We start from the raw sequence: 24,815 nt of genomic DNA, 5'->3' as shown, positions 1-24,815 counted from the left end.
AAATCCAACTACAAATGGCGCCCAACGTGTTGGCAAGAGTTTCCACCTAAAACCCGAGAAAAAAGATTCTAAGACGGAGCTAAAAACAGCTTCCTAGTTGTCTTCCTCAAGTTAGCAGCAGCCTGCTGGTTTGAGCTACTATGGTGGGTTCCTGGCGTGTGCATCTGACCTGCAGTGTGGCGGGAATGAGGAGTCTATAAGCGACACTTTACTCTGCTGAGTGGCAGATTTAGCCTTTGCTAGTTAAAAAAAAAAAAAAAAAAGTTTCTGGGCTATACACTGCTTTGATAGAACTGCTTCTGATAGTTGATGGTCCACATGGCTCCAGACCCAGAGCTGGTGGTAAACTGAACCACAGCCATGTTGGGAAGCTGAGGTGGGCAGAGTCAGCAGCCACAATGGTGTTTCAGTCTTACAAAGATGGATATTACACAGAGAATCTGGTTTGTCTTGTCTTTGGGACTTTTAACTGCAGAAAAAGATTTGATCATAAAAGCTGTTGAGTTAAATAAATATATAAATTTTAAAGGTACCTTGACTTCAAAATTTGGATATAAGGATATGTTGCTTTGGAAAAGAGTCTCTGCTTTTGTTTCCACAGAAAGCCAGAGGCTGTGGATTTGTTCCAGATTAAGATACATCAGGTTTGATCAGCCAAGACCACCTGAAAGGTCTCCGATGACACAATGGCCCAGATGATCCAACATCCAGAATGGTTTCAAGGCAACTGGCTCAGAGGTTTACCCTCACAGACTACTCCATAATCCTAAAATTTTCTTTATGTTCCCATAAGATACAGCGCCCCCCTCCAGCAGGAAGTAGTAAGAGAAACTACGCCCAAATTCCCAGCTTTGCAATGGAATTGGCTCACTCCTTCTCTAAACCCAGACATATTGCTAAAAGAAAAGGTTAAGAGATTCTTGTGTCCCAAATCAGAAGAGCCCTCTGGTGTGGGACAGAGAAAAACCACTATTTTATTTAAAATAGGTTGATTATAAATGAAATCTTTTTCTAAAGATAAAAAGGGGATATGATATAAATATGATAGGATGAAAGGGTAGATTAATGAAATTACTTCTAAAAGAAAAACAACTCATTTAAAATGTTTTACATTGGTATAGATTTTAGTCTATTGATACAAACTTAAGGTTAATTTTGTTATACTGTGTGTATATTTCTACTCATGTTTAAGGTATTACGTTTGTATAGCTCATTTTAAATTGAAATGGACAATTAAAAATAGATTAATAATTAATCATCTGTGATAATCATACTCATAGCCATGTTAGTTAAGTCTTCTGGGTATACATAGAGATATTTCAGATAGATAGGTAATCTTCAAATACTTCAAAGACCTTCAGAATATGGCATTTAAAGTATTTTTAAAATTTAGACTTTCTGGACAGTGAGACATGTCTGCTCCTGGCAACACCAATTTACTTCAGAGACAACGATGGGCATTGAAGACACTTCATATCTTATCTTCACCTTGGCAAAAATAGCCATTTAGGCAAGAAACTGTTCTTGCCTGGACTGCTTGATTAACTGGACATGCAGGACCCATAGAAAGGTGACCACTGAACTTTGCTTGAAAAAAATGGTCCTTCAGGTTCCTGCTTCACAGAGGAAACTGCCAGACATTCTACAGGACACTGAGAAAAATAACCAAGAGACTCTAGCCCTGTGGGCTGAAGACAGATGCCCCAACTTTACAAAGGAACATTAGGTGACTGTCCAGGCTGCCAGCTGTCTCTGTCTACCCTGCAAGACTCCTGAAAAATGCTTGCATCCTTCTCCCGGTTCTCAGGTAATATTATATCCTTCTGAGGTCTTTGATAGTTACAATTTCCTCAGTTATGATACAAGATAAGTTAAATATAAAACTTTAGACTCACAAGTATAAGATAGGATATCTTCTTTAATATTGTAACTGTAATTCTTGCTAGATAATTGTTTTGTTATATGTAATTGTACTATGTAAAAGTTAAAACCTTCCTTTAAAAAAAAGAAAAAGGGAAGTGCTGTGGATATTGCTCTGTGTAAATAAAGTTCTTATTGGCCAGTGGCTAGGCAGGAGGTATAGGCGGGACAAGAAAGAAGAGAATTCTGGGAATTAGAAGGTTGGGGAGAGACACTGCCAGCTGCCGCCATGAGAAGCAACATGTAAAGACACTGGTAAGCCACAAGCCATGTGGCAAAGTATAGATAAGCAGAAATGGGTTAATTTAAGAGAGAAGTAGATAACAAGCAGCCTGCCACGGCCATACAGTTTCTAAACAATGTAAGTCTTTGTGTGCTTTCTTGGTTGGGTCTGAGCAACTGTGGGACTGGCGGGTAAGAGAGATTTGTCCTGACTGGGCCAGTCAGGAAAAATGCAACTACACTTATTCAACAGGAAAGGGAAAGAGTACCTTTGGGACAACATAGTAAGAACCTACTTTGATAAGAGTGCTGAAAAAGGAAGAAAGAAAATGTGCTAAAATCTTTAATGTATAAATGTTTTTATTAGCAAATAAATAAAGTATCAGTAGAACGTTCTTAACTAAAAATTCTTATCATATGCTATATGTTGTAGAGTACTGAAATGGTATCACTTGGAGACCTTGTATGATAAATTTTAGTCATATTACAGCTGAATCAATTCAAGGCTTTATAAAGTTGTTTTTTTTTAAGCAGGTCCAAAATACTTTATTGAATGATAATTTTTTTCCTTCTTTTAAAATTTATTATATTTGTGTTTTAATTTTACACATCAGCCATGAGTTCCCCTGTCCTCACCCCTCTCGCCCCCCCCCCCACCTTCCCCCCAGCCCCTCCCCTCCATTCCCATCTCCTCCAGGGCCAAGACTCCCCTGGGGATTCATTTAAACCTGGTGGATTCAGTACAGGCAGGTCCAGGCCCCTCCTTCCAGGCTGAGCAAAGTGTCCCTGTGTAAGCCCAAGGTTCCAAACAGCCAGCTCATGCACTAAGGACAGGTCCTGGTCCCACAGCCTGGATGCCTCCCAAAAAGTTCAAGCTATTCAATTGTCTCACTTATCCAGAGGGCCTGAGCCAGTTGGGGGCTCCACAGCTTTGGTTCATAATTCATGTGTTCCCATTAGTTTGGCTATTTGTCCCTGTGCTTTTTCCAATCTTGGTATCAACAATTCACACTCTTACAGTCCCTCCTCTTTCTTGACAATTGGACACCTGGAGCTACAACTGGGGCCTGGCTGAGGATCTCTGCATCCACTTCCATCAGTTATTGGATGACAGTTCCAGCACTACTGTTAGGGTGTTTGGCCATCTGATCACCAGACTAGGTCAGGTCAGATCAGGCATTCTTTCTACCACTGCCAGCAGTCTACAGAGGATGTATCATTGTGGATTTCTGGGGACCTCTCCAGCACTCTGCCTATTCCTGTTCTCATGTGGTAATCATTTATCATGGTCTGTTATTCCTTGTTCTCCCTTTCTGTTCTTGATCCAGCTGGGATCTCCTGCTCCCCTAAGCTTTCTTTCCCTCAAACCTTGCCCTTCATTACTCCCACTGTTGTCCAAGTTAATCTCCCACAGACCTGCCCAGAAGCACAAGTCTCATATATTCTACTTCTGTCAAGTTGATATTTAACATTAACCATCATATTAATTAGAATATTTTTGATATTTTCTTCTTTATTCTACTTTCAATGTCACTTATTCTTTGACCAAGAATCATAGCCAGTGAATTTCATCATTAAATAACATACATGAACAAAAGAAATTAAAATGTTATCAGAAATTCATGTAAATATAAATATTTATTTTTAAGGTAAAAATATATTATATGGGATTACCATTAGAAATTAGCAAATTTACTTTTTTGTTATAAAACATCTTAAATAAAAGCTCATATTAAAGTGAGATGATTGACTCAGAAAACATTGGAGTTTTGGATAACTAACATTAATGACCTTTAAGTTAGAGTACATGAGAAGAAATGATTATCAAAAAATCTTTATGATTGGAAGTGTTTGGAAGTTCAGATTTTGCCAAATTTTTTATAATTAATGAGATATCTAAAGAATGACAGAATAAAAAAAAATAACTTTATGTAGAGAAATGGATGAGTGATGTGAAGTGGAAAGATGTGATGGAATGTATTGCTTCATTCCTGGGATTATTTAAGTATGGGAAGGGTACTGAGTAGATAAACAAGAACAAAAAAGAGAAGGAGAAGTATGTAAATTCAGCAACAAATCAAACTATAGATATTTTTTCAGACTATAGACAAGGCATGTAGATTTCAAAAATTATTTAATATTTCTAAGAGATGCTAAAACATATTGGCGTTTTATTTTAATGCACTGTGCTTAATTATCTCTGACGTTTTGTTGTTGTTGTCCGGCTTTCAAAGATGTTAGTATTACAAGTTGTTTGGAAACAAACCTGCCTCAAATTTGATAATATCAAACAGTAGCCTTAAAAATTTAAAAATGTGAAAAATTTAGCAAAATCTCTCTTTATAAAAAAATGGGAATCTTCATGTTATCAAAATCAACTTTTTAAGAAAATGAGTGAATCTCAGGAAATATTATGCATTTTCATTTTTTAACCATTGTAAAACTGTTATAATTTGGAAGAGTTTGGCTAAGGAAAAAATAATTTTGTATTATGAGTTGAAAATGAGACCTAAGGACAAATGATAGAATATCATGATTTCAATGTCATTTGTTTGGGTATAAAAGTGATGAGAGGTAGACTTGCAACCTTGAACAAGTTTGTAATCACTTATGAGACAACCTCTGGGTTTGTCTGTAGGGACTATTACTTAGAGATGAAGTAAAGAGAGATGGGTAAACCCTATTCTCTATGTTGTGACTCCATTCCATTCTATGGTATTCTGCACTGAGGAGAAAGAATAAGTGAATAGAGCATGCTAATCACCCTCTATCTGACTTCTGACTGGATATAATGTAACTGGCTACTTCACTCTGATCCCAGCATCATAGACCACAGCTATAACTATCTAGCCAAATAATTCTTTTTTTACATTGACTTCACAGGGTATTTTACACAGTGAAAAGTAACTAATACATGGGGAGATTCAAGGTCTCCCATCAGTTTGGCACCTGGATAAAATAAATGACCAAACAAATATTCTGTCTATTGGCAGTTGGGTCATTGGAAAAATAACATCATAACATTGGGACATCTTCCTAAGACTCCTTGCTCTTAAAAGGAAAAGATAGGGCACTAGAGATTTTACTATGATGGATTACAGAAATTGCAGATGAGAGCATTACTCTACCATCATTGCTGATAGAATGTAGCCTTTAGAAAATCATGATGTAGCAAATAATACATTTGTTTCTTTGTTTTCTAAATGATAGCTAGTCCTCCTACTCTATTCCTACCTCATATTCTGAATAATTGGGCCTGGACTCTAGTCTTATGGGTAACTAGCAGAGTACTGTGGCCAAATATATCACTGTGCCTTTGTGTTGTTTATGGATTAATTATACTTTAATCAAACATTTCTAGTAGTACTTGAATTTATGTGTAGTTGGTGACCTTCTCTCCAGCTCCTGCCAAGCCCTGTTAGTCCAACAACCCATTTATAAAATAAACATATAGACATTTATATTATTTAAACTGTTTGGCCATTAGCTCAGGCCTATCATTGTCCAGCTCTTACTCTTATATTTAGCCCATTTCTATTAATCTATACTTTGCCATGTGGCTCGTGGCTTACCAGTACCTTATATCTTGTCATGGCAGATGCTGGCAGAGTCCTCCCTCTGCCTTCCACTTCCCATAATTCTCTTCTCTGCTTGTCCCACCTATACTTCCTGCCTGGCTACTTGCCAATCATCATTTTATTTATACAGAGTAATATCCACAGCACTTCCCCTTTTCTTTTTTGTTAAAAAAGGAAGATTAACTTTCACATAGTAAAATTATCAAGCAAGCATTATAGTTACAATATTAAAGAAGATATCCTATCTATCTTATATTTGTGAGTTTAAGGTTTTATACTAACTTATCTTTTATCATAACTGAGAAAATTATAACTATCTAGTGTTCAACCATATCAAAGACCTCAGAAAGGTATAATATTACCTGAGAACCAGGAGAAGGATGCAAGCAACTTTCGGGAGTATTGTAGGGTAGACAGAGACAGCTGGCAGCCTAGACAGTCACCTAATGTTCCTTTGTAAAGTTGGGGCATTTGTCTTCAGCCCACAGGGCTAGAGTCTCTTGGTCATTTTTTTTCAGTGTTCTGTAGAATGTCTGGCAGTTTCCTCTGTGAAGCAGGAACCTGAAGCACCATTTTGTCATGCAAAGTTCAGTGGTCATCTTTCTATGGGTCTTGCATGTCCAGTTGATCAAGCAGTCCAGGCAAGAACAGTTTCTTGCCCAAATGGCTATTTTTGACAAGGTGAAGATAAACTCCATGTGAAGTGTCTTCAATGCCCATCCTCCTCTGTGAAGTAAATTGGTGCTACCAGGAGCAGACATGTCTCACTGTCCAGAAAGTCTAAATTTTAAAAATATTTTAAATGCCATATTCTGCAGACCTTTGGAGTGTTTGAAGATTACCTGTCTATCTGAAATATGTCTGTGTATACCTAGAAGACTTAACTAACATGGCTACGAGTATGATTATCATAGATAACCAATTATTAATCTATTTTTAATTATTCATTACAATTTTAAATGAGCTGTACAAACATAATACCTTAAACAAGAGCAGAAATATAGACATAGTATAACAAAATTAACTTTACGTTTGCAGCAATAGACTAAAATCTATACCAATGTAAAACATTTTAAGCGAGTTGTTGCTCTTTAGAAGTAAGTTCATTAATCTACCCTTTCATCCTATCATATCTATATCATATCCCCTTTTTATCTTTAGAAAGAGATTGTATTTATAATCAACCTATTTTAAATAAAAAGTAAGGAGCAAAAAGTTACAGCTGACTTATCTGTGCATTTGAAGAGGTATTTTCAGGCACTGATAGCTCCCATTAGTCAATGGAAAGTGTGTTTTTATTGGGGGAGTGGTTTCCTTGTCAAGACTTCATTCTAGAGGGATGAATCTAGTTGTAAATTCTTGGGTACCTGATGGCTGTGAAAAAGATAAATGCTTAGGGAAGGGGAAATTAAATACTGGCTCTGAAGTTCCTCTTGGTAACATTTAATTAGCATTTGTCCTCCCAATTTGAAAAGCAGTACATCTTGTTTTCCTAATGTCTTAACGAATCTCTGCATCCTATACAGTTGTTGTATTGTCTGAATCCTTTGAAGCTAGAGGAAAATTGGCTTCAGGTTGAGACTTTGCCATATAGAAGCAAATTAGAATATAAAAGATACATCCATAAGAAACCTAAATTTGATGGTGCACTGATGCCATCTTATATGAACTCTAAGGAATGGCATTGCTCTCCACATATGATGAGCCTCCTGTGAAAAATTTTCAGAGGATAACTTAATGGCTTAATTAGTACATTCCACATCTCCAAATACTAATGTTTCTATGGGGATCGAAGACAATATTTATTTCAGAGACTCAGTTACAGACTGATTGATCTTAGAAATAATAAATATTTACTTTTTTATAGGTTTAAGACATTTTAAAGATCCACAATCATTTTAAGAGATCTCAGAAGATCAAACCGAGGAATAACTTTAATTATAACTACCAAGCAAAAGAGGATGGCAAGAAGTGTTTCAATAGCCCATAATGGAAGCTATTAGGTTGATTTGGGTCCCTAGCCTCATTTGTACTAGATGTTACAGTAAACTGTTTTATCATTAGGAAATGCATGTGAGTCATTTAACTATACCATGGTTTGGGTGATTATGACACCTCATGATATGTGTGCACTGTGGAAGAACAGTTGGATGTGCTCAGAAGATACGTCAGAATCAATATTCTTCCTGTATTATGGGACTCCCAGCAATCAGTCACAGGATTCAGGTTTGGTGGCAAGTACCTTACCCACTAAAGCAATCTTACCATCTCTAGAATGATGTTTATAGTACTTTTTTGTAAGACCAACTTTTCATAACCCATAACATTTTCAAGGAAATATTTACAAATTTATTTATAAAATTCAAGTGGGGATACACATATAATTGTATTCATAACAAATTATAATGATGTAAATTAGTAAAATCATGTGATTTCATTGATCAAAAGGAAAATGTACCCTAGACACGTAATGACCAAATATGTGCAACTTTCTGTGTGATATATTTACAGAGTTAATTTAAGATTTCATAGTATTAAATAGATTCATAAACAAAGTTATAGAATTTGAATACATTTTCTAGTTGTGCTAGAATATAATACACAATCAAGCTAATTCTATTCCACTTATACTTGGGTAAGAAAGGGCATCTGAAACAACAGAGGACACATTCATTACATACGATTTGTATATTTTTATTAATTAAACATTTTCATTTATTTTATAACCCTATTGCAGTTTCTTCTCTCTCCTCTCCTCCTGTACCTTCCTGTTTCCTATACCCCCCCATCCACTCCTCCTATGTTTCTGTTCAGACAGGGGCAGAATTCCCATGGCTGTCAACAGAGCATGGAACATAAAGTTGAGGCAGGACCAAGCTGTTCCACCTGCTCCAAGGCTGAGCTAGGCACCTCAGCATGGGGAATAGGTTCCCAAAAGCAAGTTTAAGCTCCAGGGCCAGATCCTTATCCTACTGCTGGGAGCCCCACAAACAAACCAAGCTACACAACTGTCACCTTCATGCAGAGTGTCTAGGTGGGTCTCATGCAGGCTCCCTAGCTGTTGGTCCAGTGTACATGAGCTCCAAGAGCTCAGGTCAACTGTCTCTGCAGGTTTCTCCATCATAACATTGACCCCCCTGGCTCCAACAATTCCTCCTCCCTATCTTCAACAGGAATTTTGGAGTTCCACCAGTGCCTGACTGTGGATCTCTACAAATTACTCAGGTTAAAATACAGCAAAATCATGAAATTTGTAGGCAAATGGATGGAACTAGAAAAAAAATATTCTGAGTGAGGTTACCCAGGCCCAGAAAGACAAACATGTTATATACTTACTCATTAGTGCATATTAATTGGAAAGTAAAGTATAACCAGGCTACAATCCATAGCCCCAAAGAGGCTAGGTAACATAACAAGGAGGATCCAAAGAGGAACACACGGATTTCCAGGGGAAGGGGAAATAAATGGATTGTATATTTTAACTATAAAATTTGAGTGTTTGAGTATGTGTGTATGTCTGAGTATTGTGTGTGCATGTGCTTGTGTGTATGTGTGCCATGCTGTGTGTTTGTATGTGTATGGCAAATTTCTGAGAATATCTGTACATGTGTGAATACACATCTGGTGGCCAGATAGTAACTTCAGGTGCAAGTTTTCATTACCCATTTTATTTGAGGCACACAATGTGTTTTTCACTGTTGTGTGTTCCAAGATATCCTGTCTTTGAGCTTCTATGGATTCTTTGACCTTCAATCAATTCTCATTTCCTGGTATGATTTCTGGTATTAAAAATAATTTTATTAATTCTTTGAGAGTTTATACATTGAACCTTAATCATATTCATCCCTTTCTTTATCTACATTCAGATCTATACCTCATACCATATCAACCCAAAATTTTGTACCCTTTATTTGTTAACTATTGAGTTCAATTAATTCTGCCTTTACATTCTCAAATGTGGAGCATATCATACTTACCAGGAGTCATAAGTTAACTAAGGCTAACTCCTCCCTTCCTAGAAGCTATCCATTTTTCAATACTTTCTCAGCTAAGGATATGAGTATTTGACTACCTAGTCCATACATACTGGAATGCTATGAGGCTTGAGCTTCCATGGGTCTTCTATAGGATGTCTAACCACTATGTTTCATGTGTGCAACTGTCATTTTATGTCCAGAAAACAATATTTTCTGTACTTATCTACTACCTTTGGTCCTTACACTTCTTCCATCTCTTTATCCACAATTAACTCTGAATCTTAAGAGGAAGGTGCATGATATAGATGCCAAATTTAGATGTGAACATATTCTCAATAGCTTTTTTCTCTATACTTTGACCATTCACGGATATCTGTGTTACTTGTTATCTACTCTGAAAAGAAATTTCTTTGATGAGGTTTTCAAGAAACAGCAATCTGTAGGAATAACAAGAAATCTTTAGCAGTTGGTTTGATACTATATTAGCAGAGAAATAATAGGTACTTGCCTAGGACCTATGAACTTTTGAGCCATAGGTGTTTGAACCTGATAACTCTGCTATTTATAGATTTCTTCTTGTTGAGGGAGTCTTCAATTGAATCAAATGTATGTTGTTACTCCCATGATGTTCATGTCCCTAATGCCTCAGTGTGCATATCTTGCCATTGAGGTTGTTATAGCTACCAGTGTTCACAGCTGGGTAAGACTGCTGATAACTTTTCTCTGCCTGCAGTATGTGTTGTATCTTTAACACTATGAAGTTAATCAATAGGGTTGAATCTTCCAAGTCAATTCCCACATAGTTTCTTTATGTTCTGTGATCCACCTATGAGAGATATTCAGCAATAGAATCTTACTGTCAAGTTCTTGAGACAGGAAATGAGAGAATCCATATGAAATTTACCCTTCTGAGTCTGGGTTACCCTACTCAGAATGATTACTAATTGTTTTATCCATTTACCTTTGATTGTCATAATTTCTTTTTTTCTTAAGAGCTGAATAATATTTCACTGTATTGAGGTTTCACATTACTATTTTCTGTCCATCAATTGATAGTCAAGTCGATGCTTTCCCTTGTCTAGTCATTATAGATAGGGCAACAATGGACATGGGTGATCAAATATGTCTGTAGTATAATATAGAGTCTTTGGAGCTTATGCCCAAGAGTGGCATAGATGAATCATGTGGTAAATATATTTCTAACTTTTTCAAGAAGCTCTTCAATGAGGTGGAGAATAGCTTTTAAGGAGGGGCCAGGGAGAAGAACTAATGGCTTTTTGGGAAACTGGCAGACAGAACAAGGAGAGGAGGTCAATGATTTGCTTTTCAGAACCTCTGAGTAGCAGAATTTCACCTCAACTTTGAATCTTGGGTTCTTTGGAGGGTCAAAGATTTAGATAAGTTCCCTTGGTAGCTTTGAAAGAGTAAATGCTTGAGGGAACAGAATCCCCTCAGGCTGCAGCCTTTGCAGCAGAAGCCATTGCTTATAAGTGGAGTTTTAGTTGTTGATTAGAACAGCGGTAGCTTAAAAGGCAGCATGATTTAATAAAATGAACAATAGAAGATTACTTATTTGAAGATCTTAGGTGATGATTCTATATTGTGTAAAGTTAACTGTTAAAACTAGCCATGGCATTCTGAATGTTCTTATGGCAAGTTAATTTAATTTGCATAATTTGTGTTAGCATACTGAAGGAGATTTTGTTCTTTGCAGCTGGAAAAAACAAATATATGGTCAATTAACAAGGACAAATGTGTGGACATTTACTTTTCAACAAGGACATTTTTCTTTATTAATTTACTCAATAATTAATTTTATAAATTTTACTTAGCCAGTTTTGCTTAATGGGGACAGTTGTACTTACAGGTAAATTTATTTATTTTTTTGTTATATGCAGACAATTCTCTGGGGATAATATTAGTATATTAGTGTAATCACATCATTCACAATAAAAAGAGAAGTAAATTTCAGATATGCTATAACAATATTAACTAAGGGGAAACTAATTTTTTTTGTAACTGATTCATGCTGTATTTAATCCCAGTATGCTTTAGTCATAATGAAAGGGCCAGGGCAGTATGCTATAAAATAAGTATGTGTTCTGTCTTGCTCTCTGTCTTCTTTGAGCTCTAATAGGATGGAGAAATACCATAACCACTCAGCGATATCTGGCATGGAGCTTCAACAACTTAAATGAGCCAGATAAGGAACAAGCATATCTCTAAGAAAAATAACAGATCCCAGTTGGACTGACATTTATTCAACTATCAGAGAAATGACTTTTGGGAACCTACTGCCAGCCTTGCATAAATCCTTCTCCAAACTGCTGATTTCCCACACAACTTTATATTCTGACATGAGTGGGCCAATTCTTCATAGTGTCTTGGCCCTTCATTCTATGAGGAGGTAAGTAAATTATTTGCTCAAACAATACTGGTGCAATTCATTGCTTTTGTCATTTGCAGCCTCAACTTTGGCCTACTTTTTTTTTTAATTCCATGTATAAAAACTAACACCCCATTTTATTGGATACTTGGCTTGCTACAGCAAGACAATTATCAGAACATCCTTAAATAAAAATCTCTTGAGGATGCTGCTTTCAGAAGACAAAGACTCATTGGTTCCAGGCAGCTAGGTAAATTTTAATTTCCTCATTTGAAAAAATGTCTAGCAAATGTTTGCGTTCTCACTCCATGGGGACTCTCCATTGCATATACTCCACAGTCTCCTAAATGCATATGGTACTGGAAGATTTTTATTTTTAAGAGTTCTCAATTGTGGTAAGGATACTGCTCTTTGGTCCGCTTTCATCTGCCAATTTTCATCCCATCCTTAGCATACTAGAGAAGATGTTTCACTCTGGCTTATATTCTAGTGGTCCTTTCTCTTCTCAAAGTTTCTCTCTACTTGTATAGATGGAAATATCATTCAAACCAGGGATTATATAAAATTCCTGTTCTTTTTTTTTTAGAAAACTGGTAAATATACCAGCCTTTTTTTTCTGGATCAACACTTCAAATGCCTGACAGTCCCCAACATAATACAGGCAGTTTTTACTGCTCTTGGCTGCCATCACAAATAGCTAGAGAGGCAGTGATACTTAAGAGACCATGGGTTCTGGCTGCAAAAAAAAGAAATCAAGCTAGACCTTTTATGACAAAACCTGTAAGTCCCTCAAAAGGAAATTTTCGATTTTGTCTCTTAGGTGTTGAACAAACAAGATGCATGGGAGAAGAAGGAAAAACTAGACACAAGTCAATAAAATAGCTAAGATCGTAAGTCAGCCTACCCCCAGCTTACCTGTGCCATTCTTTGAGGGATCCATTGACAGAGTCACCAAAAACAGCAAGTGTCATGCTGTACTTAAATCTAAAAATACCCTTATCTGTTACTTAAGTATGGCCATTCCAGCCATTAGAACAAAGGGTGTCCCAATAAAAAAAAAATACCTTCTTCCCACACCCATGTCTGTAAATTACACAGTCAATGGAAGAATAATAGCTTCCTTTTAAAATTACACAGGATTAACCTCAACCAAACCTGACTCTTAAGGTCAAAATAACTTTTTTAGTGGTGAGCCTCCTCCTGAACACTACCACACCCCTGGATCATAATAGGTCCCAAATCTAAGAACTCAGTTTCTTTCTCTGTAACAGATAGAAATATTATGTTCCTTATGAATTGCAGTGAGCCTCTATTTGCATTACAAAATTAGTTTATGCATTTCCTTCTGATATCTCATTTTTGAGGTATGTACCATTTTCCCACAATAAATGATAACTTCATAGTGTCTTGTACTAGGGACAATAATCCTCTTTTAGTATATGCCTTTAATTGGGATATGTATGTATGAAAATTAGGAACCAGTGAATATCTGTGCCTTGATTACCTTCAAACTCAGTTCCTTGATCTTGTAGCTACTTCTAACTAGAATGGTCTGTCTCCTTTCATCTTTCAAACTGCTTCATCAATTGCTACCCCAAGTTTCCCCATTTATCTGATAAATAAGTCCAGATAAGACCTCATATTCTTATACATTTTCATAAAACTAAAGAAATTTTTGTTTCTTATTAAGCCTGAGTACTACCTTAAAATATTTCAACATTTTTTTTTTAATTTTCTATAAGTTGATAGTCTTTTTTTTTTTTTTTTTTTGGTTTTTCGAGACAGGGTTTCTCTGTAGCTTTTCGAGCCTGTCCTGGGCTAGCTGAGCAGGCTGGCCTTGAACTCACAGAGATCCACCTGCCTCTCCTCTTGAGTGCTGGGATTACAGGCATGTGCCACCACCACCCAGCTAAGTTGATAGTCTTAATTCCCCTTCTAATATCACCATACTATATATCAGAATGCAAGACAGTTCTTAACATCTGATTCATGATCATAGGCTCATCAGTGGGGATTTTATACTCCTTCTTCTTGTTAGTTGTTAGTTGCATTCTGGTTCTTTTGTGGAGCCTGCCACTCAGCTCCCAAATACATTCCACACACACACAAAGGCTTATTATTACTTGTGAATGCCTGGACTTAGCTTGGGTTAGTTTCTAGCCAAGTTTACTTAAATTATCCCATCTACCCTTTGATTCTGGGCTTTTCCTGTTCTCTTATTTCTGTAAATCTTACTCTCACTCCATGGTGGCTTGCTGAGTAGCTGGGTGGCTGGCCCCTGGAATCCTCCTCCTATATTCACCTTCTATATATTCTCTCTCCCTGCCAGCCCTGCCTATTCTTTCTTCTGTCTTGCTGTAAGCCAGCTCTTTATTAGACCATCGAGTGTTTAAACAGGCACAGTAACACAGCTTCACAAGGTTAAACAAATGCAACACAAATAAAAGTAACACACCTTAAAAAAGTATTCCAAAACACTCTTCCTCTTGTTTCTCACATCAATATTTCTTAAACACATTTTGATATTTTATAAACATTTTGTTAACATTATTTTAATTCCCTTAAAGTTAATATATTAAATAATAATTTCTCTGTTTTTGATTGTCTTAAGGTTTTTTATTCCTACATGTCTTTCCTTTCTAATGTTTAGATATTTTTAAAGATTTCAAGGCATTAATCTAGTAAAGGGCCTTGAATATATCCATCATATTTGTACATGCATTTGTATGTCAAACACTGTATAACCATTTCATTTAAAGTTTTATCATTTTGATCTGCAGTCTGACTACATTGCTCAGATTGTTTGTAACTCCCAATCCTTGCTATCCCCCTTTCTTCAGCTCCCAAGGATGGCAGAGTACCTGAAAAGACAATTGTTTGCCTCCAAGGCTAGTTAAGCCTCTTCTTTAAAAAAATACATGAAGTGTCCCAGTCAATTAATAAATCATAAAGGGTAATCAACCACATTAGATTCTGTGATGGATTGTTCAAGGCCATAATGTGTTATATTCATGCTGCTTCTGTAAGAGAAACACTTAAAGTGGTAAAGAATTATATAAATATTTTAAATGCTATGTTTCTGAGATGCCAAATAAGTTGATTTCATTTTCAATTGTATCTATGGGCTAATGACAGTGTAGAAAATTCTCTGTTTTTTTTCTGTGTGTGTGAAACTGATACAGCTCATCCTAAATGCTGCTTTTAAAAATCCATCAAAGCTTGCCTAAATTATAGAATACTACTCTTTGAAAATGTGAAATTAGAACTCAGGAATTCCTTGAATTTAATTTTAAACTCACTGCTCCCAGATGTACATCTTTCTGAGCAGTCCATTAATCAGAAAAGCTAGTAACTATTCATCATACTTTAGTATAACAATCCTTTCATATATTCCTAACTTTGTTGGGCTATACATTTTGAAAATTGCTTACTCTTGGGCATTTTCTCCATTCGAAGATAAAATATCATGCCATCAACCTGAAATCTCTTCTATAATGATCTGAAATGTGTTGTTCATTTTAAAAACATTCTGGCAAGCTGACAAGCTCAAATAGTCAGCATTTGAATCATAACCAACTGAAAAGATTTGAGACACGTCTTCATGATTTGCAATTCATTATATATATATATATATATATATATGAAAAACCATTTTTCATAATAGAAAATAAGATGTTAAGGGAAACAGCTCACTTAATATTTCTAATTGCTGTGACTTTTTTAGGCTTCAGAGGCATTAAGTCAAAGGCAGTGAGTCGAAATGACAAAATAGATATTCTGCTGACTGTGCAAATTGCTCTAGACTAAAGGAGAATTGCCCATTGTATAAGTTCTTATGAGGTTTCCAATCCATTTGTTTTACCTCCCTTCTCTTAGTAGCAAAAGTCTAGTAAGGAAACAAACAACGACTGCTTCTTTCTTTACATGCATTAGACCCCTTTTAATGTCCTCACAGTCCCTCTTGCTAACTCAGGTCTTCCTCTAGGAGACTGTGTGATTGCTCTGTATCTGCACTTCTGACTTCTGTTCCAACTGTTATTTCACTTTCACTGATTCAAATGAGCCTTGGTAGAGAGTATTTAATTTATTAAGCAGAACAACTTAATTCTACTTTAACTATGAACAGTTACTAAATCAAGGAAGACAGTTATAGACATGATGTAATCACCAAGGATATTAGTCATAAACCAATTGAGAAGTGTTTCTGTTTCGTCTTTATTGATTCCCATAAGCAGCTTACAGGAATCATTTTATAAATGTAAACATTAACTGAAGAACACATCACTTTCTGTTCTTTTGCTTTAGGTTTCTATGGCCATACAGACAATTGAATATAATATACTTTCTGTCTGCCATTCTCCTACAAAAGGGCACATAGCCAAGAAACACACTGGTATGGAGCATGGTTCTAGTATTCTAGTGCTAACCAATTCAGTCTACATGGCTCAATTTAGAAGATATTCAAGAACCTGTCTCACGTGTCATCTCTTTGCAGAATTCCATTTGACAAATTTTACTTACATGAGTGAAACTCTAGATCTGTAAGCTCAGATTGGCTCAAAGATAATAATAATACCTGAAAGAAACAAGTACATTAACATTAATAGTTTAGGTCATTAAGACTAATTTAAAACTATAGTAACCCAGTATTAGTGACTCCATTATGTTAATATGATAAAACATAATTACTGTTTAGATTAAATAGGTTTATATTAAAAACATAAATAAATAAAGGGTATATTTTAAACCTCTTAATTTTTATTTCAAAATATAAACATAGAGAAGTTCAACAATGTTGCAGAATTCCATATACATCAACCTCAGTTATCTCTATGTTAACATGTTAAGTAATTAGAATACATATACCTATAGTAATAAAATGCATCACATATTATTTTAATAAATGCACAACCTATACAATTTGCCATAGTTGTTACCCAGCATTCCTTTTCAGTTCAACAATTTCATATGTGTTACCAGTACACATTTAGGGATCCAATCTCCTTAGTTTAATTAGTAGATTATATTCCACATATGTTTATTCTTATATACATCAATTACTATTAAATAATAACTGATTTTTATGTAAATTAAAGCCACAGTTGAATAAATTATATTTTTACCTAAAATATTTTTACTTTGATCAAAAGTTTAAATATGTTTTTAGCCTTGTGTTGTTTTTCTTATGTATATATTTACATATATTTATGTAAATTGATCTTTAGGTTTTCAGTGTAAATTATCAAATATATAGTCTGTAAATAAATGTTGTCATAAAATACATATGATTGTTTATTTCTAATTATGAAATATAATTGCAGAAATATGATTCAAGTTTCATATTTTTTACTTTACTTCAATAATAAAAAATCTTCCTTGATCTTACCTAAAATGTTTGAAACACCATACTTCAAGATATTGTATATCCATGGTAACCATGAGCATTACCTTTCAAATATAGATATTTTTCTGTACAAAATACAATAAAGATCAAATCTAATATTTGCCTTTTTTAGGCTAATAATGAAGTTGATTCCATTTATGTGTCTTAACATGGAACTATGTTTTCATCCATTGTAGACATGGTACTAAAATGAAAACCCAGAGTCCCATGTAATTTGAACTTATCTTCTTCCCTCAATTTGAATGTTGAGGCCATAAAAGTGTCATTCCTGTGGTAACAGCACACCACATCACAAAGGAAGGACTTTGTTATTGTTAAATTCTTAAATTAATCAGATTATTAAATAGTTTATCAACAATGTGCGTCACTTTGAGTCAGGACATGTTCTTGCAGTGTTTAAGCATGAGGTCATTTGAGACAAACATCACTAGATCAGCTGGCAGAGGTAAGAGGCTTCTGGTGTTCTCTAATGAGTCTCATTGTGCTAGAAGATTCTCTCAATTCCTGCTTGGGTGTAAACAGTCACGGTAATTCTTCCAGACTCCATGCCCTTGAATAGCCACCTACACTCTCACGCAATCTGTAATATATAAAAAAGTGGTCTTGAATTTTATCACCAGGTGACATATCATAAGAAAAGTAGATATAGATAAGCTCACTTCAAAATAAAATTGTTAGGACCGTTTATAGCACCTTTCCTTCCCAGATGCTGTTCTCATTACTTCTCTTTAAACCTATTTGTTTCCTTTAAACACTTTGTTCTCTGAAAAGTATGAACGTATTAGTTCTGTGCACCCACAAGCCGACTTAATGTGCTAGGCACTCTCATGTACCCTTTCCTTGGGCTATTTATTGCAGCACTAGCAGATGAATTTAGATGTCAGTTAATGATGCAGGATGGGTCACAGTGATGATTTTTATTGGAAAGTAGGGTAGCCTAAGAAAATGAAAACCTAAACCTATGCAATTTATATGGAACACTTAAATGACTTTTTAAACTTTATTCAAATGTTAAAGACTGCAGCAATTTCAGATTTTAATGGCCTCTGTTTTATGTTCTCACAGGTGTGCTTTTTGGCTTATTTCCTTGTATTTTCTAGCCCTAGAAGAAGAGTATATATATATATATATATATATATATATATATATATATGAAAAATACTTCCATATAAATGTAAGATAGAAATCATGAAATTTCTTAAAAGTTATAGGGATTAATCCCAAAATAATTTTGAAATTAACAAATAAATTATCTACTGTGAAGTGATGTGATAAATCTTGGAAACTAAATTCCTCTCTGAGCCCCTGTTACCCTGCCAAGATCAAGGTGGCCACACTAAGAAAGAGCCAGTTTTATACTTTAACTTTGTGAATATTTAGCTTCTAATTAAAGTGAAGATAATATACAACACATCTCTGTACTTAGATTAAGTCTGCACTTAAATCTCATCATTAGATTTATTAGTTCACAGTGGCAGTAGTAGAGATTCATTTAACTCCTACCCTTGAGTTACAGATCAAACAAAGTAAAGAGTCTAGTACCCCAGAATATTTCTTCCCTGGAAAAGTTGTTAGTGGCCAAGCAAGATATAGTCTCCTGTCCTCACTTTGTTGATGAGTTAATGTGGCTTCACAGATGATGGTTGCATTTTAAACTGACTTGAACTCTCTTACATGTGACTACAGCCATGTGGCTTCCACAGTAATTAGTATTCCTATTTCCCTAGAGCACTAAGTTATAGTCAAATGCTTATGTTTGTTGTTTATATATGTATTTTTATAAATTCACTTCAGTAAACTGTATTTCACATAGAATAAAATTATCCTGTTTTGACTATCTTTTTTAGAATTTAAAAAAAGTATAGGTACATAAATTATTTATGTAATGGAGATGCAAAGCACTTTTTTAAATTGAGAAATATTCCCAACAATTGTTTTAAAGTCAATGACTCCAATGTTCAGGATGACATACCATAGATATTGCCAATTTTCTACTTCATTGAACATGGTTTGCCTTTTCTCAAATCACATGTAGACAGGGCCAAATTATAAGAATATATTATATCCAGTGTCTTATAAAAATTATACACCAAACGTAAAATGTTAGAGAATATGATCAATAAATAGTAAAATGAATGTATTTAAAGATATAAAACAGACCCCAAAATTATATATATAAAATATTCACAATTTCAAACCAATTATTTTCAGTACATAATAATTTACAGTATATCCCCAAACTTATAGCCATAAAATGACTCCCCATCCTTAAGGCCTATAAACTAATAACTGAATAAAAACACTACTATTGGTTTCAGATTAATTTCTTTGCTTTTTTAAATAAACAAAGGTGCTAGCAGCACCCTAGGTTTGAGTTTAGGAACACATATGAAGAAGAAAAGCAAGAACTAATGACAAAGTGTTTTTAGCTCCACAACCACAGTGCAGACAAAAATAATAAATAATTTGTTAAGTAAGAAAAATGTATGATTTCAAAAACTCAAACTCAAGCATTATCAACTACATTTATAAATTTACAATCTTAATGTAAATTATCTCATTTCCTTTAAAATATGTTGTTCAGAAGAAAAAAATCAATTAATAAGTTTTAAACAGGCTTTATTTATAAAAATATTCTATGTCATGGGTGGATAGCAGTAATTATTCATTTGGAAATTGGAACTCAATAAATAAATTAACAATTGTTTTAAATGTCTTTAAATCTGAACAACAGGAAGTCTATTCTGCCTGATTCCACTTCCTGCTTCTAAGAAGAGAGAGGGATCTCTCAATAGAAATGTTTCTGTCATTAATTCACACTTCTTTAATAAAAGATCTATTAATCTAGTGTTGCAGTGTTTGAATTTCACTTTATCTTCATTACAAGGGGAAATATTCAATAAATTATTATGAGCATCGAGTTCATTGAGATTAATTTCTTTAAATCAGACACAAATACAAAAGAAACCAAAACCTTATTATATAAATGATATTTTATAAGTATAATTCAACTAAATATCAAGATATATGTGTCTTGTTTTATTTTATTATTTTATTTATTTTATTTTTTTGTGCTCTACCAAATAAAGCTTGCCTGGGAATCTAAAGATAAAGCCACCCACTATAATAAACATAGAGGTCAGTCAATGGTAGCACACACCTTTAGTCTTCACATTTGGGAGGCAGAGATTCATCTGGATCTCTATGAGTTCAAGGCCACACTGGGAACAGAGCCAGGCATGGTGGTACATGCCTGTAATCGCAGCACTAGTTAACCATAGAGGTCTGGAGGTCTGTACAGACAGACAGGAAGTGATATAGATGGGCAGAAAGAAAAGAGATGTAGTTGGGTGGAGAGAGGAAGTAAGATGGCAGTGCACAGAAAGGTATATAGGTGTGAGTATACAGGAAGCAGCTCTCTCTTGGGCGAGGATTTTCTAGCAGTAAGACCTTGTAGCTGGCTTGTTCTATTCCTCTGATCTCTCAGCTTCCACCCCAATATCTCGTTCCTGGTTTTTTATTGGGACCATTTAGCAATTTGTGTTACATATATGAAAATTCATTTCTTCATCATATATAAATATGCACAGGATCTATGTACATGTACTATCATTTTGATAGCATTGCATTTAATTTTTGTAAATCTGCCCTTTGGATATTGTACACATTTGCAATCCTTTATGCATAAAACTTTATTATTCCTTATAGGATACATTAGAGGTATGAATTTATATTTTGGTTGCTGCTATTTAAAAGTGAAAGCACAATAATTATCATTTGGAAATACAAACATTCTTAAAGTGATTTGGAAATTATCAGTTAACATTCTCTGAAAGAATATGATATTCAGTGAAAACCTTTGCACTGTATTTACAGTGAACTTCTCGCCAAATATTATGTGTATTTAGCCAGAGATAATTTATTGCATTTCCTCTATGCACAGTCATAGTATTAACTTTTACTTAGAGGTTTAGCATAAAACAGGAAAAATCTATTGAGGATATAGTAAGTTTGTATTCAACATGCTTTTCTTTCCTATCCTCCATATAAAGAACTTATGTTTGTAGCATTATCTTTTCTAAATCTTCCTATAAGGTTCTTTTTAAGTAGGCTACCACATTACCATAAAAATTATCAACAAGATTGTGTCCTATGATGGTATTGTTTTCTCATCCAACTGATTATCTGTTTTCAGTCCACAAATTTTGGAGCCTTTTCCCAGGAGAAATCCTTCAGTAAAGTAGGGGTACTTCAGGGCACCAAAGAGAAGAATTATAAAACTGTCATAGACGTCAGAATATATTGCAGTCAGCAGCACAGTACAATTGCCTGGAAAATAGCCATTTCATCTAAGGATTTCTTTATGGTTTGGCAAATTGCATTACATTTAAACAAAATAGAAATGACAAAATAGTTTAATCATTCAGCACATGGTTAATTTTTCTGACAAACTCTATTTTTTCATAATGCCATAATCTATTCACTTTTAACTTTATAGAATTTAGTGGATCTACTGAAATAAACATGATTTTTACCAGAAACTGTGTATATAAAAAGAAATGACAAAAATATGCCTACTATCTTTAAAAACTTCAAAATATCAAATATACATTGTGTGTGTGTGTGTGTGTGTGTGTGTGTGTGTGTGTAGTATATGTGGCTATATGCATAGCCAGTGAGGACAGGAAGAAAGAACACAAAAGTCAAGAAATACTACAGTAAAAACACAGATTATATTACATTCAAGCAAAATAAAAATAACAAAAATAGTATAAATCATAAAAATCATTGAAATACCCTGTTTCTTCATTAGACAACATTTTGTATAAGTAGTTAATCAAATTAAATTGATTTAATTTCAAAGGCTTACATTCTGACTAATACATATCCATGATACTTAATCTATTGTTCATGGTAACTTCAATCTTCTGTCTAAATTTATATTATTTTATTAAGCCTTGTTATATTTTTTAACTTTTGCTTGCATTTCAAGGCATTATACTCATTTGGTCATGTCATTAAGAAATGCTGGATCCAGGATTTTATTATTTGATTATCGAATGTTTTGCACTCTCTGAAGCAAATTAGTATTCCAGCTTCTCTACTGACTGCTAAACACTGAATGCAGAGAGAACACATTATGCGTTAGACCAGTTAAGAGGTTTTAAATTAGATTTGTGACTTGAAAGTTTGAATAAGAAAACTAATAGAACACAAAATGAAGCAGAAGGAAAATTAGATTAATTATCTACATCATTCAGTGTGAACAGCTGATGATGTACTGTGTTGTTGAGAGGTATTTTTTATTAAAACATGCCTCACTTCTGAATACATTCCATAATTATTGTGAAAATACACATGCATATTTATACATCTTGGACTACATTAACTATGACAATATGCCTAAATAGGTCAACCATATTCATAATATCTCCAAACAGAAGCACTTGCTGTGATTACTCTAAATATTTATTTTGCATATTTTCCTCCTTTACAACAACTGCTATAATCCAAAGGACTATACACTATGCAAATCCACATAATTCCCTGGCCATTTTTGTTCCACTATACTTTTAAAACATAATGTGAGGAAAAGTGCTGAAAATGGCTAAAAGAACTGGTAAAATTACATATTTCACTGTAAAAGAATAAGCTTGGATGCTGATCATTCATTCAAAGACTACCACACCTAATTGAGACAATGGAACCAATATTCTGGAATCAGATTCAATTGATATAACAGAAAGTCCTGTGTCACATGCACGTATGTGTGATTTATTCTGATGGCCATCACATTGTTAGTTAATAGAAACAACTTCTGTCTACATGCCCATATACCTAAATAAACAGCTACCTTACAAACATATTAAGGATGAGAGATCCTAAGAGTCCAGCCACAACAGGACTGACAAACATATTAACTCTCAGAGAATGTGGGTTCTCCAACAGTCTCATTGGCATATAAAGAGTACTTAATGGTAGGCCCCATGCCTAGTAATAGCTGGCCAACCCAAAACAAACTCAGTACTTTTATAAACCTTTTGTCTCATATTGCATTATTTGGGCATTTTATTGTCCCAATTGGTCTTTTGTTTGAATATTATGTTTTCTAATTTTTTGTGTTTGTATGGCTTATTTTGTTGTGCATGTGTTGTAGTTTTTGTGTTTTTTTTCTTTTAATTGTGTTGTTTATTTTCTAAAGATAGAAATTAAGGGCATGAAGTTGGATGGGAAGGTAGGTGGAAAAAATTTAGTAGGAGCTGAAGGAGAGGAAAGCATGATCAGAATTTACTTATAAAAAAGTTTTTCAAGGAAAACAAAACAACAACAATAAAACCATCCCCAGTTATCCCTGCAACATGATAAACTACATTATAATTTAAAATATTCAGTCCTTAATAATTTTAATCTCTGTAAATTGCTGAATATATATATGTATGTATGTATATATCCTAAGTTGGATGAGGCATATCAATCATCATTAAAGTAATTATTCAATTAATCATAAGCATATGATATCTCATAGTTAATAACATATGGAGAATATTACAAATTAATTCTACAAAGACTGAGGTAAGAACACACTTTATTTTTCTAGAGAACATTTAATTAAAATTTATTAGATGTTACATTTTTTTTACTTACGTTTTTATTTTATATACTCCAAAAACTTTAAATGGCTATATTATTTGGCAGTTTAAATTTCAAATGATTAGTAAGAAAGCAATGCCACAATCATCAGAGTAACTGAGAAACAGTGATAGCATAGATTAGTTTAGGCAGAACTTTAGCATTCATGGGCAGGATAAGATTTCTTTGAACATCAAATCGAAGTAATAAAGGACAAAAAATTATAAAATGTTATCTCAATATTTGCACCTTTAAATTTTTTACACTGATTATATTCCCCTTCATTAACTCTCTTTCCCCACCTCTCATGTGTGTGTGCAAGTTTGTGTGTATGTGTTTGTGTGCAAACTTTATGTGTAGATGGCCATAGCTGCTATTATTTTTATGACTGCAATTTCTGTCATATCCACACAGCATTGAGTAACGTTTCCATCATCATCTGGCTCTTATATTCTTTTATTCTTTATATTTCCTTTTCCATATTGTTTTTCAGGGCCCCAAGTAGATGACAAAGTATCTTATTTAGGCCTAAGCATCCTTTTGTTCCCAGGATTTTGATGAGTTTTGAGTCATTATTTTGACAAGTTGCATACTGGTAAGAGGTTCCTTTGCCTAATGCTTAAAATTTACATCAGCCCATAGCATTAAAAAAAAAAATTAGAAAGCCATTACCTGCACATACACTTAGCAAAGTATTT

Source organism: Onychomys torridus, chromosome 9 (assembly GCF_903995425.1).
Source record: "Onychomys torridus chromosome 9, mOncTor1.1, whole genome shotgun sequence".
NCBI classification, from domain to species: domain Eukaryota; kingdom Metazoa; phylum Chordata; class Mammalia; order Rodentia; family Cricetidae; genus Onychomys; species Onychomys torridus.
This window is presented reverse-complemented; position numbering follows the sequence as displayed.